Genomic DNA, 8,954 nt, shown 5'->3' on the forward strand with positions numbered 1-8,954 from the left:
ACTCCCCAAATCAGCAACTTCACAGGAGTGTAGGAATGACTTGAAATAATTGGAAGAGACTCGGAACATCCTACTCAGTACAGCTGCATATTCCTGCCCTGACTCCACTTTCTTTTTCCTTAGTAAGCTGCTTTACTTCAAGTTGCATGGAAAATTTGGAAGTCACCATGTCTTTCCCTGTGTCCCTAAAATATTTAGTCCAATAGCACAACTATAATGTTTTTACATGTGTGATGGTGTTGAATCCATTTAATGCTGTCAAACACTGCACATTTTAAAGGTTTTGGGGCAAAGGTCCCCCTTCTGCTCTGCCTTCCTCGAAGCTCTGCTGAAGGAGGGCACAGGCAGGACAGAAATTTGTAGAATATATCACAATTTTAACAATGTCAAACTTATTTTCTGGGTTTCTTACACTCCCCCAGGAGGTCTCAGAGCCTGTGCAATGCTGGTCATGACTGATAGAGATGTTGATAAAGACAGAAGAGCAGGGGCCTTTGTCTTCAAAGCAGAAATATTTCTGTTCCATTCTTTTGCACCATAAACCTGATTGTGCTTCACAGTTAGAAAATAAACCCTCAAACAATCACAACTGGCAAAGAAACGGCCTTGCTGTAGCAATGTGCACATGAGCATGACCTTATTTTTGGACAAATATGCTCCTACTGGCATAGAAACTCTGCACAGCTGATAAGTAGGTGGTGGCGATACACCTCTCTTATTTTCCATAGTGGATGTCTTCTCATTGATACAGATTTAGACAAATCCATGAAGAACAAATTCACCAATGCGTGTTTAAAAGGGTGTCCACGTGTGACTTCCAGCACAGAAAGGAGAAATGGCTGGTTCTACTTGCAAGGGACTGACTTTTAAAAGGAAGGGCTGATCAATAAACCAGATGAGAACTCAAATTAGAAATTTTAAGCAAGCACAACACTAGGCCACAAAACTGGGTTTTTTTTGGTTTGTGTTGGGTTTTTTAGCAATTTCCAAAGGAGTTTGGAACAATAGATTTTATACCAATCTTCATCAGAATAATATATATCTGTGAGGTTGAATCTTTCTCACTTGTTGAGTCAGATACTTTCAGGCTAAATATAACCATGAAGCACATGCAGAGAGTTGGGTGTCCAGTGGAAATGCCTCCAATGCAGAAAAAAACCCACAGGGAAATTGCCAAACTAGTTAGTGAAAAGCTGGTTTAGATATAGACCCTGGTTGGGCCACAGCTGGTTCCCTTTCCAAGGCTGAGAGAGCCAGAAACACTCAGGATAGGGACGGATGGTGGGAAAAATCCCTGCAAGAATGTGACTGTGCACCAAAAATTTTATGGACAAGGTGATGTCTGCATAGTTAGCAGATGTAAAAAGGACTAAGAGTCTGGTAACAGTCTGTCTTCTGGTCCTGACCATCTCTAACTGCTTGCTCAGAGAAAGGAAAAACAAAAATGAAAGAAAGAGAAAGAAAGAAAGAAAGAAAGAAAGAAAAAGAAAAAAAAGAGAGAAAGAAAGAAAGAAAGGAAGGAAGGAAGGAAAGAAGAAAGAAAGGAAGGAAGGAAGGAAGGAAGAAAGAAAGGAAGAAAGAAAGGAAACATAGATTGTTCCTCCTTTTAAACTCCACAGCTTCTCTGGGCAAACTTCTCTCCCCTATTATTACTATTATTATTATTATTATTATTAATTTCATTATTATTGCTCTATTGTTATTTTTATCATGTCTGTTACTTCTTCTCAATTAAATCAAACTGTTATCTGGAGATAACAGCAATTTCTGGACCCCTCCAGGCACTGATCGTGCTGCGCTATTTCCTAATCAGAGATACGGGAATAACTGGTTTTTCATTTTTGCTGCCAATTCCACAAGGTAAGCAAATAAATGAATAAGTTGGAGGCAGATCTGAAATGAGGCTAAGAAAAAACGAAAGAAAATCAGCTAACTGAAAATGGAAAACAAACAAACAGGGGAGCAAGCCCGGCACATCTGAGTTTAAATGAATGTTGTCTTCCGCCCACAATGAATTTCTTCACGTTGTTTTCAAGCTTTATAATGTGTTTCCTCAGCACAGCTGAAAAAATATCTAAATGGAACATCAGTTCAAATTAAAAGAAAATAAAAAAAAAATGGAAGTATCTATTTTTAGGAGAAGAACAAAGTGAAATGTTTCAGTTTTGGTTTTCTGCAGAAAAAAAAGAAAAATCAACCCCCTCGTCAAAAATTCATGTGGAGTTTCTATCAGTTTCGGATCTGCCTTTTTTCAACAAAATTCTTTCAGCTGGATTTTTTTTGACTGGTTTATAGCAAGTTGCTGGAGCTGGAAATGCCAATCTGTACTTAAGAATAGCAGTCCCCTTATCCTGGTCATGATCCTAATTTTTAAGTCATCAGTGGAACAAGAAACCACTTAATATGAAAATTGTCTAAAATCGGAGAAAAGTAACTTCTAGTGGGGTGAAAAATTAATCCATTCACAAATTCAGGGCTAAATGCTACATTTTAAAAAATATTGCATGTTTCTGCAATTGTCAGACTCACTGTAACCTTAGGGGTGTGCCTTACTCCATGTGTATCCATGAATCCCGCAGTGTTCTTTAATAATGTATATTAATAATTAAATATTCAAGAACCTCCTAATAGATGAGTCATTGTGTGAAGTAAGAAATTAATCTTGTCATGACTCTTCTTATAAAATTCCTGTGAAATGGATACTCCCTTCTCACAAACATCTGTTCCGTGAGGGGCACTGGAGGATCAGAAACTTTCATGTCATCCACCAAGTGGAAACACATGACAGGGAGAGAAAGCTTTGATTTTTCTTATCTATAAAGAAATGCAGATAAAAAGTTTTGAACAAGTTTCCAACCATGGAATTCTTTACTGAACTTTGAGGAACTGAAAATCCAGATATCCCATGAAAACTACTCACCAGGGGACCCTCCCCAGTCAGTGGGAAGAATCATGAAAGATCATAGAATGGTTTGGGTTGGAAGGGACATTCAAGATCACCTTGTTCCAGCCCCCTTTCCTAGACCAGGTTGCTCCAAGCCCTGTCCAACCTGGCCTGGAACACTTCCAGGGATGGGGCAGCCACAGCTTCTCTGGGCAACCCGTGCCAGGGCCTCACCACCCTCATAGTAAAGAATTTCTTTCTGACATAAAATCTAAAACTCCCCTCCGTTAGTTTAAAACCATACCTCCTTGTCCTAAAAAGTTCTACCTGTTTAAAACTTCACACTCCCTCTTTTTTTACAAACAACTCTTAAGTACTGGCAGGTCCCAGTGAAGCTTTCTCAGAGGCTTTTTTTCTCTCCATGCTGACAAGAGATGAAGTTGGCCTTTCCTGGAGGGTTACTGTTCCACCTACCCTGGTGATCTGGCTGGAATCACCATCAAGAAGAGCTGATCTCTCTATCAATCCCAAAACAGCTGAGACCAAGGCCCTGCCTGTATCCAGTCATGTCAGGCAGGTGAGATGGATCCTGCCTCCCCTTTATATTGTGTTTCTTGTTCTACTTTGGGTTCATTTCTTCCTGAAAGCGTCAAGAAAAGACACCTGAAAAGGCAGCATCTCCCGCAGTGGATCTACTCCTACCTGGGCATCACTTTGATGATTAAAACAAAGGTGTGCTCCTGTTACAAGACCAAAATCCTCCCATTTTCCACTGAGTAAAGGACAGATGAGCAGTGTTTCCATATTTATCTGAGTGCTGCCCTGACTGCCCATGAATTTTGCGAAGTGAGCCAGCAGAGTTGGTCACAGGCTCATGTGGGGACATCATCCATAGCACAGTAGGGCACCTGATCACACCTGAAAGGTTGGCCTGTGAGAAGCAATCCTGACCTGAAGGCAAAGCTCATCTGCTCACGCAGCATGGACAGAGCCCTTCGCTTGTAATACCCTTTCTAGGTCTTTGGGGAGGGAAGCAAGAAAGAATCTGAGAATAGAAGAGTGGAAAGAGAACAGTGGAAAGCGAACAGCGAAAAGCGAACAGCTGTAAGGTGGATCAGTCGAGGGTTTCACAAGTGGGGATTTAGGATAAGGGGTACCCAGGCAGTAACTTGTGAGAGGAGATGAAGGACAGGATATAATCTGGCTTCCTTAGGGGCAAACAGCCTAGGAAAACTGGCAGAGCTTTGTCAAGGAGGCGAGAAAAGAAAAACAATTCACATCAATGTCCTGCAAAATGGTGTCTGTGATACACCTGGCTGGCCTTGTGTCCTCCTGAGGGGTGTTATCTCCCTTCCTCAATTGCTGTTTGCTGTGTGGTCTTATCGAATAGTCCACAAATGTGGATTCCCACTCTGATCTTCCTGTTAGACCTTTCCAGCCTCAGCTGAGCCCAGGAAGGCGGGTTAGGGTGAAGCTGGCCAACTAAAACATGATCAAGACTGAAGACAGCATCTCAGGATACTTTATGTTTTGACTGTAGAAACCAGCTTTCCAGCACATGTCAAGTCCTCTGTGTTTTAGGTGCTGTATAAATATTTAATTTAGAAGTCTGAGCACAAACTCAGAAAAATCAACCAGTCTTCTGTCAAGATTCAGTGGGGAACTATCTCAAATTGTGAGAGCAGCGAACTACAACCCTCATCTCCCTGCTGATGCATTTCCCATGAAACACTTGAAAACCTCTCATGGTCTTAGGGATCTTCAGGAGTCCAAGAAAACAGGGACAAAAAAAATGAGGAGGTTGCCTGCAAATCATACTACCGTTATTGCTGCCTCGAATTTTTACTGCCAAGAGTTCAAATTTCTCCAAACACTAAATAAGCACAAAACATTTGCTGGGCCCTAACAAGCAACAGGCCCAGGGAAGGGGATCAGCCTCTCCCACACACTGATTGAAACTCAGTAGGTTTCTGCTGCTATCACAGCAGCCCCGGTATCGATTTTCCAATGGGAACGCTCGTCTCCCGAGCAAGGCTCTCGTAGAGATAATAAGGCTGCTTAAAAAAAAAAAAAAGAATAAAATAAAATAAAAAAATAATAACTGCCTCTCCCAGCCCTCATTTGATTTCACATTCCAAATCCAATTGCAGATCTCCCTGATAGCTCATAATTTAACGGTCATTTGTGTGCGGTTTAAGGTCCATTGTCAGCGACGTCGGAGCGGATAAGCCAATTAGATCAGCTGGGTCTTGCATTCATGTAAGACAAATATATATCAAAGCAATTAAATGTGCAGTTTAATCCCTCCAGAACTATGAAGAAGACAGTTGCCTGAAGGTCCCAGTGTTTTTTTTTTGTGCCTTCTGTTTCCAGCTCCTGACGTTGATGCATGGTTTTGGAAGCGCTTATTTAGTGCGGCAAGGTACACAAGTGAATGATTGGCCTCAGTATTTCCCAGGTGGGGAGGCTGAAGCCCTGAGGGGAGAGAGGTCCCTGCAAGACAGTGAAGGCATCAGCAAGACAGAGAATATTTTTAATTTCCCCTCATTGCCCACCTGCTTCTGCCCCACAAGGTTTGGTTTTCCCTCCCAGCCTTCTCCCACACAGATTATTTACTCCTGCTCAGCACAGCTGAGGGCTGGAGTGTTTGTACACTGACAGGCAGGGGATGGGAGACTACAAAATATTGGAATTTTGAATCAGCAGTTGCTACTCTGGGAAATGAGGGGGTGATCTCATCCGCCCTCTGGAAGAGACCCTGAAGGGAGATGAGTCCTGCAGAGGGGGCCCATTGCTTCTTGCTGACACAGGGATGATCCAGATGGATTTGTGTCCTTCTGTCACAGCCCAGGGAGACCACCAGCCTCCTCCTGAGCAAACCCAGGGCGATGTATCTGTCTTTCTGTGGGGCCAGCAGACAGCTCTGCCTTACTTGGCACTGATTGTTTATGAAATTTGCTCCATTATTTATGAATTTTCCATGTAGGTAGCCTTGGTTTAATGCTTCCCCTGCTATATCCTCGGCATCTATTTCCATTCTCATTACAAGACCAGAGGAATTGATGCAGGTCAACATTATAACATATTTTATCATAGAATAATCTATTGGTTTGGGTTGGAAGGGACCTTCAAGATCACCCAGTTCCAACCCCCCACCATGGGCAGGGACACCTTCCACTATCCCAGGTTGCTCCAAGCCCTGGTTTTGGACACTGCAGGGATGAGGCAGCCACATCTTCTCTGGGCAACCTGTGCCAGGGTCTCAGGGGTAGGAAACATCCTGACTGTCTGCTGCTGTCTTATCTCCTGATTGGAAGTGCTTCTGATCTTCCTTACTCAAAGGTTCTTATCATTTTTTTTTGTTGTTGTTGTTGTGGTATTGAAAACCCTCAGCTCATTTGGGTTTCTCTATCAGTCACGTCTGGACTAATCTCAAAGCTTCCCAGGAGCTCACAGTCTTGCAGAGCTGCTTTGGAAAATAGCAACCAAAAGGGTTTCCCAAACCACTGCAAAAATCCAATTCCAAGCATCTCTTCTAGAAACTCTTTATTGGCTGTCTACATTGGTTTAGACATCTCTGCAGTCTGGGGAACAGGAGATTGAAAAAAACACATGGAAAATTGCAATCTTCCAAGGGGGAAGCATCTCTGAAGGGTTGCCTTTGCAAGTTGGGAGAAGCCTTGGTTTATATCAGAGCAAGAACAACATATTCAGCAAAGAGCATCCACTTCTCTAGTGAGAACATCTCACAAGTGATGGGACAAGGGGAAATGCCCTCAAGTTGCACCAGGGGAGGTTTAGATTGGATCTTAGGAAAAATTTATTCAGCAGAAGTGTTGCCAATGATTGGAAGAGGCTGCTCAGGGGAGTGGCAGAGTCACCATCCCTTGAGGTATTTAAAAATGTGTAAATGTGGTGCTTGGGGACATGGTTTAGTGGTGGCCTTGGCAGTGCTGGGTTAATGGGTGGACTTCAGGGTCTCAGAGGTCTTTACAACCCAAATGATTCCGTGATTCTGTAGCATCACTTGTGTTATGTAGTAGCTACAACTGGCTGCTCTTCTGCACAGGACAGGAAGATGTGTCACCTCCCTTTTGATAAGACATAACCTTTGGGGAGCATCAGCATTCACATTAGGCACCAACTGCACTGCAGAGAGCCGGTACCTCCAATTCAGATGATGATGTGATGGGTCATTTTAGTGTAGGATTCACCTGACCTGTGGTTCTTCCCTAAGTGTCTCATCCCAGCTGGAGTCTTCCCCCGTGGCCAAAGGAAGGTAGAAACTTCCAGAGGATGATTTGTTTGATGTTGTAGACACTTGTTGTGAAGTGTCTTCAGGCTCAGGTGGTTCCATGATGGGACAACCGGCCTATGCTCAGCCACAGAGCAGAAAGTGATGCTGGGAAGGAGGATCTCAAATTCCTGTATACTTAAATGGTAGGAACAAGGACAGACAAACAAGAGCCTTTAGAGAAATAACAAAATCATACTTTTTTTTTATGGGACTGTACAAAGGAAGGACACTGGGACATGCATCACTGGTGATCTTCTCCTCTTCAGTCCCAGAAAGTGGGTTTTTTTCAGTCCCTGAGTGTCTGTTTATGTGTATTTGCAGTTGAAAATGCTGCAGCCAGATCCTCTTAGACACATCTCTGTTCTTCAGCTCTAATTCCTCTCAGCTGAAGCAGTTTTTTACTGATGGCATCTGCCCAGGATGTTAAACCCAGAGGTACCAAACCAAAGCACCTTTCCCAGCAAAATCCAGGCAACAAGCAGCTTTTTGCAAGCCTTGCAAATCAAGTCCAAGTGACTGATTTTGGAACAGCCTTATGTCAAGCACTGTCCTATTTGTACGAGGCTTTTAAGGAGCTGTCAACTTTCTTCTTTCTCTTTTACACTGTCTTGCCAACACTGTCAGTTCAGCTGAGCCTGGAAGCTTGGAAATGCCAGGTAGCAGCAGCAGCAATTGTGTCCCTGCAAGTGCAAAGCTTGCAGTGCTCTCACAGCTGCACCGAGAAGAAGGAGCTGGTTGTGACATCAAGAGCAGATTTCAGCTTGGGCAAAATGTTTAAAGAAACTTCAAAATTATACTATGAAGGCAGGCTGAGAGAGTTGGGGTTGTTCGGCCTGGAGAAGAGAAAGCTCTGGTAAGACCTTAGAACCTCTTTCAGTGCCTAAAGGGGCACCAAGAGAGCTGGAGAGAGATTTTTAATAAGGGCCTGGAGTGACAAGATAAGGGGAAATGGCTTTGAACTGCCAGAGGGCAGGGTTAGATGGGATATCAGGAAGAAATTCCTTCCTGTGAGGGTGGTGAGTGTCAAGGCCAGGTTGCACAGTGCTTGGACCAACCTGGGATAGTGGAAGGTGTCCCTGCTCATGGCAAGGGATTGGAACTGGATGGTCTTAAGGTCCCTTCCAACCCAAACCGTTCTGTGGTTCTATGATGAGTTTGGAGGTGTGACCTCTGCTCAGCACTGATGAGACACACCTGGAGTATTGTATCCAGTTCTGGGCTCCCCAGCACAAGAAAGACATGGGCACTGGAGAGAGTCCACCAAGGGCCATGGAGATGATGAAGGGACTGGAGCATCTCTCCCATGAGAAAAGACTGAGATCTGGGAGTGTTCAGCCTGGAGGAGAGCAGGCTCAGGGGGGTTTTATTAATGTCTATAAATACCTGAAGGGAGGGTGAGAAGCAACGGGCATAAACAGAAACATAAGAATTTCCTTCTGAACTTCAGGAAACATTTCTATTGTGAGAGTGATTGAGCACTGGCAAAAGTTGCCCTGAGAGTTTGTGAAATCTCCATCCTTGGAGACATTCAAAAGACATCTGACACAGTTTTGGACAACTGGCTGTAGGTGGCCCTGCTTGAGCAGGTGGGTTGGACCAGATGACCTTCAGAGGTCCCTTCCAACCTCAACCATTTGGTGACTCTGTGATTCCATGTGTCATTTTTTTCCCTATGTATTGCTGAGAAAGCTGAATCGTCCCTCTCTCATTTTCTCCTTAACTCCCTTTCCTTCCTTCCTTCCTTCCTTCCTTCCTTCCTTCCTTCCTTCCTTC

This window comes from Neopelma chrysocephalum, unplaced genomic scaffold (genome assembly GCF_003984885.1).
Source record: "Neopelma chrysocephalum unplaced genomic scaffold, ASM398488v2 Primary Assembly neopelma1_129, whole genome shotgun sequence".
NCBI lineage: Eukaryota > Metazoa > Chordata > Aves > Passeriformes > Pipridae > Neopelma > Neopelma chrysocephalum.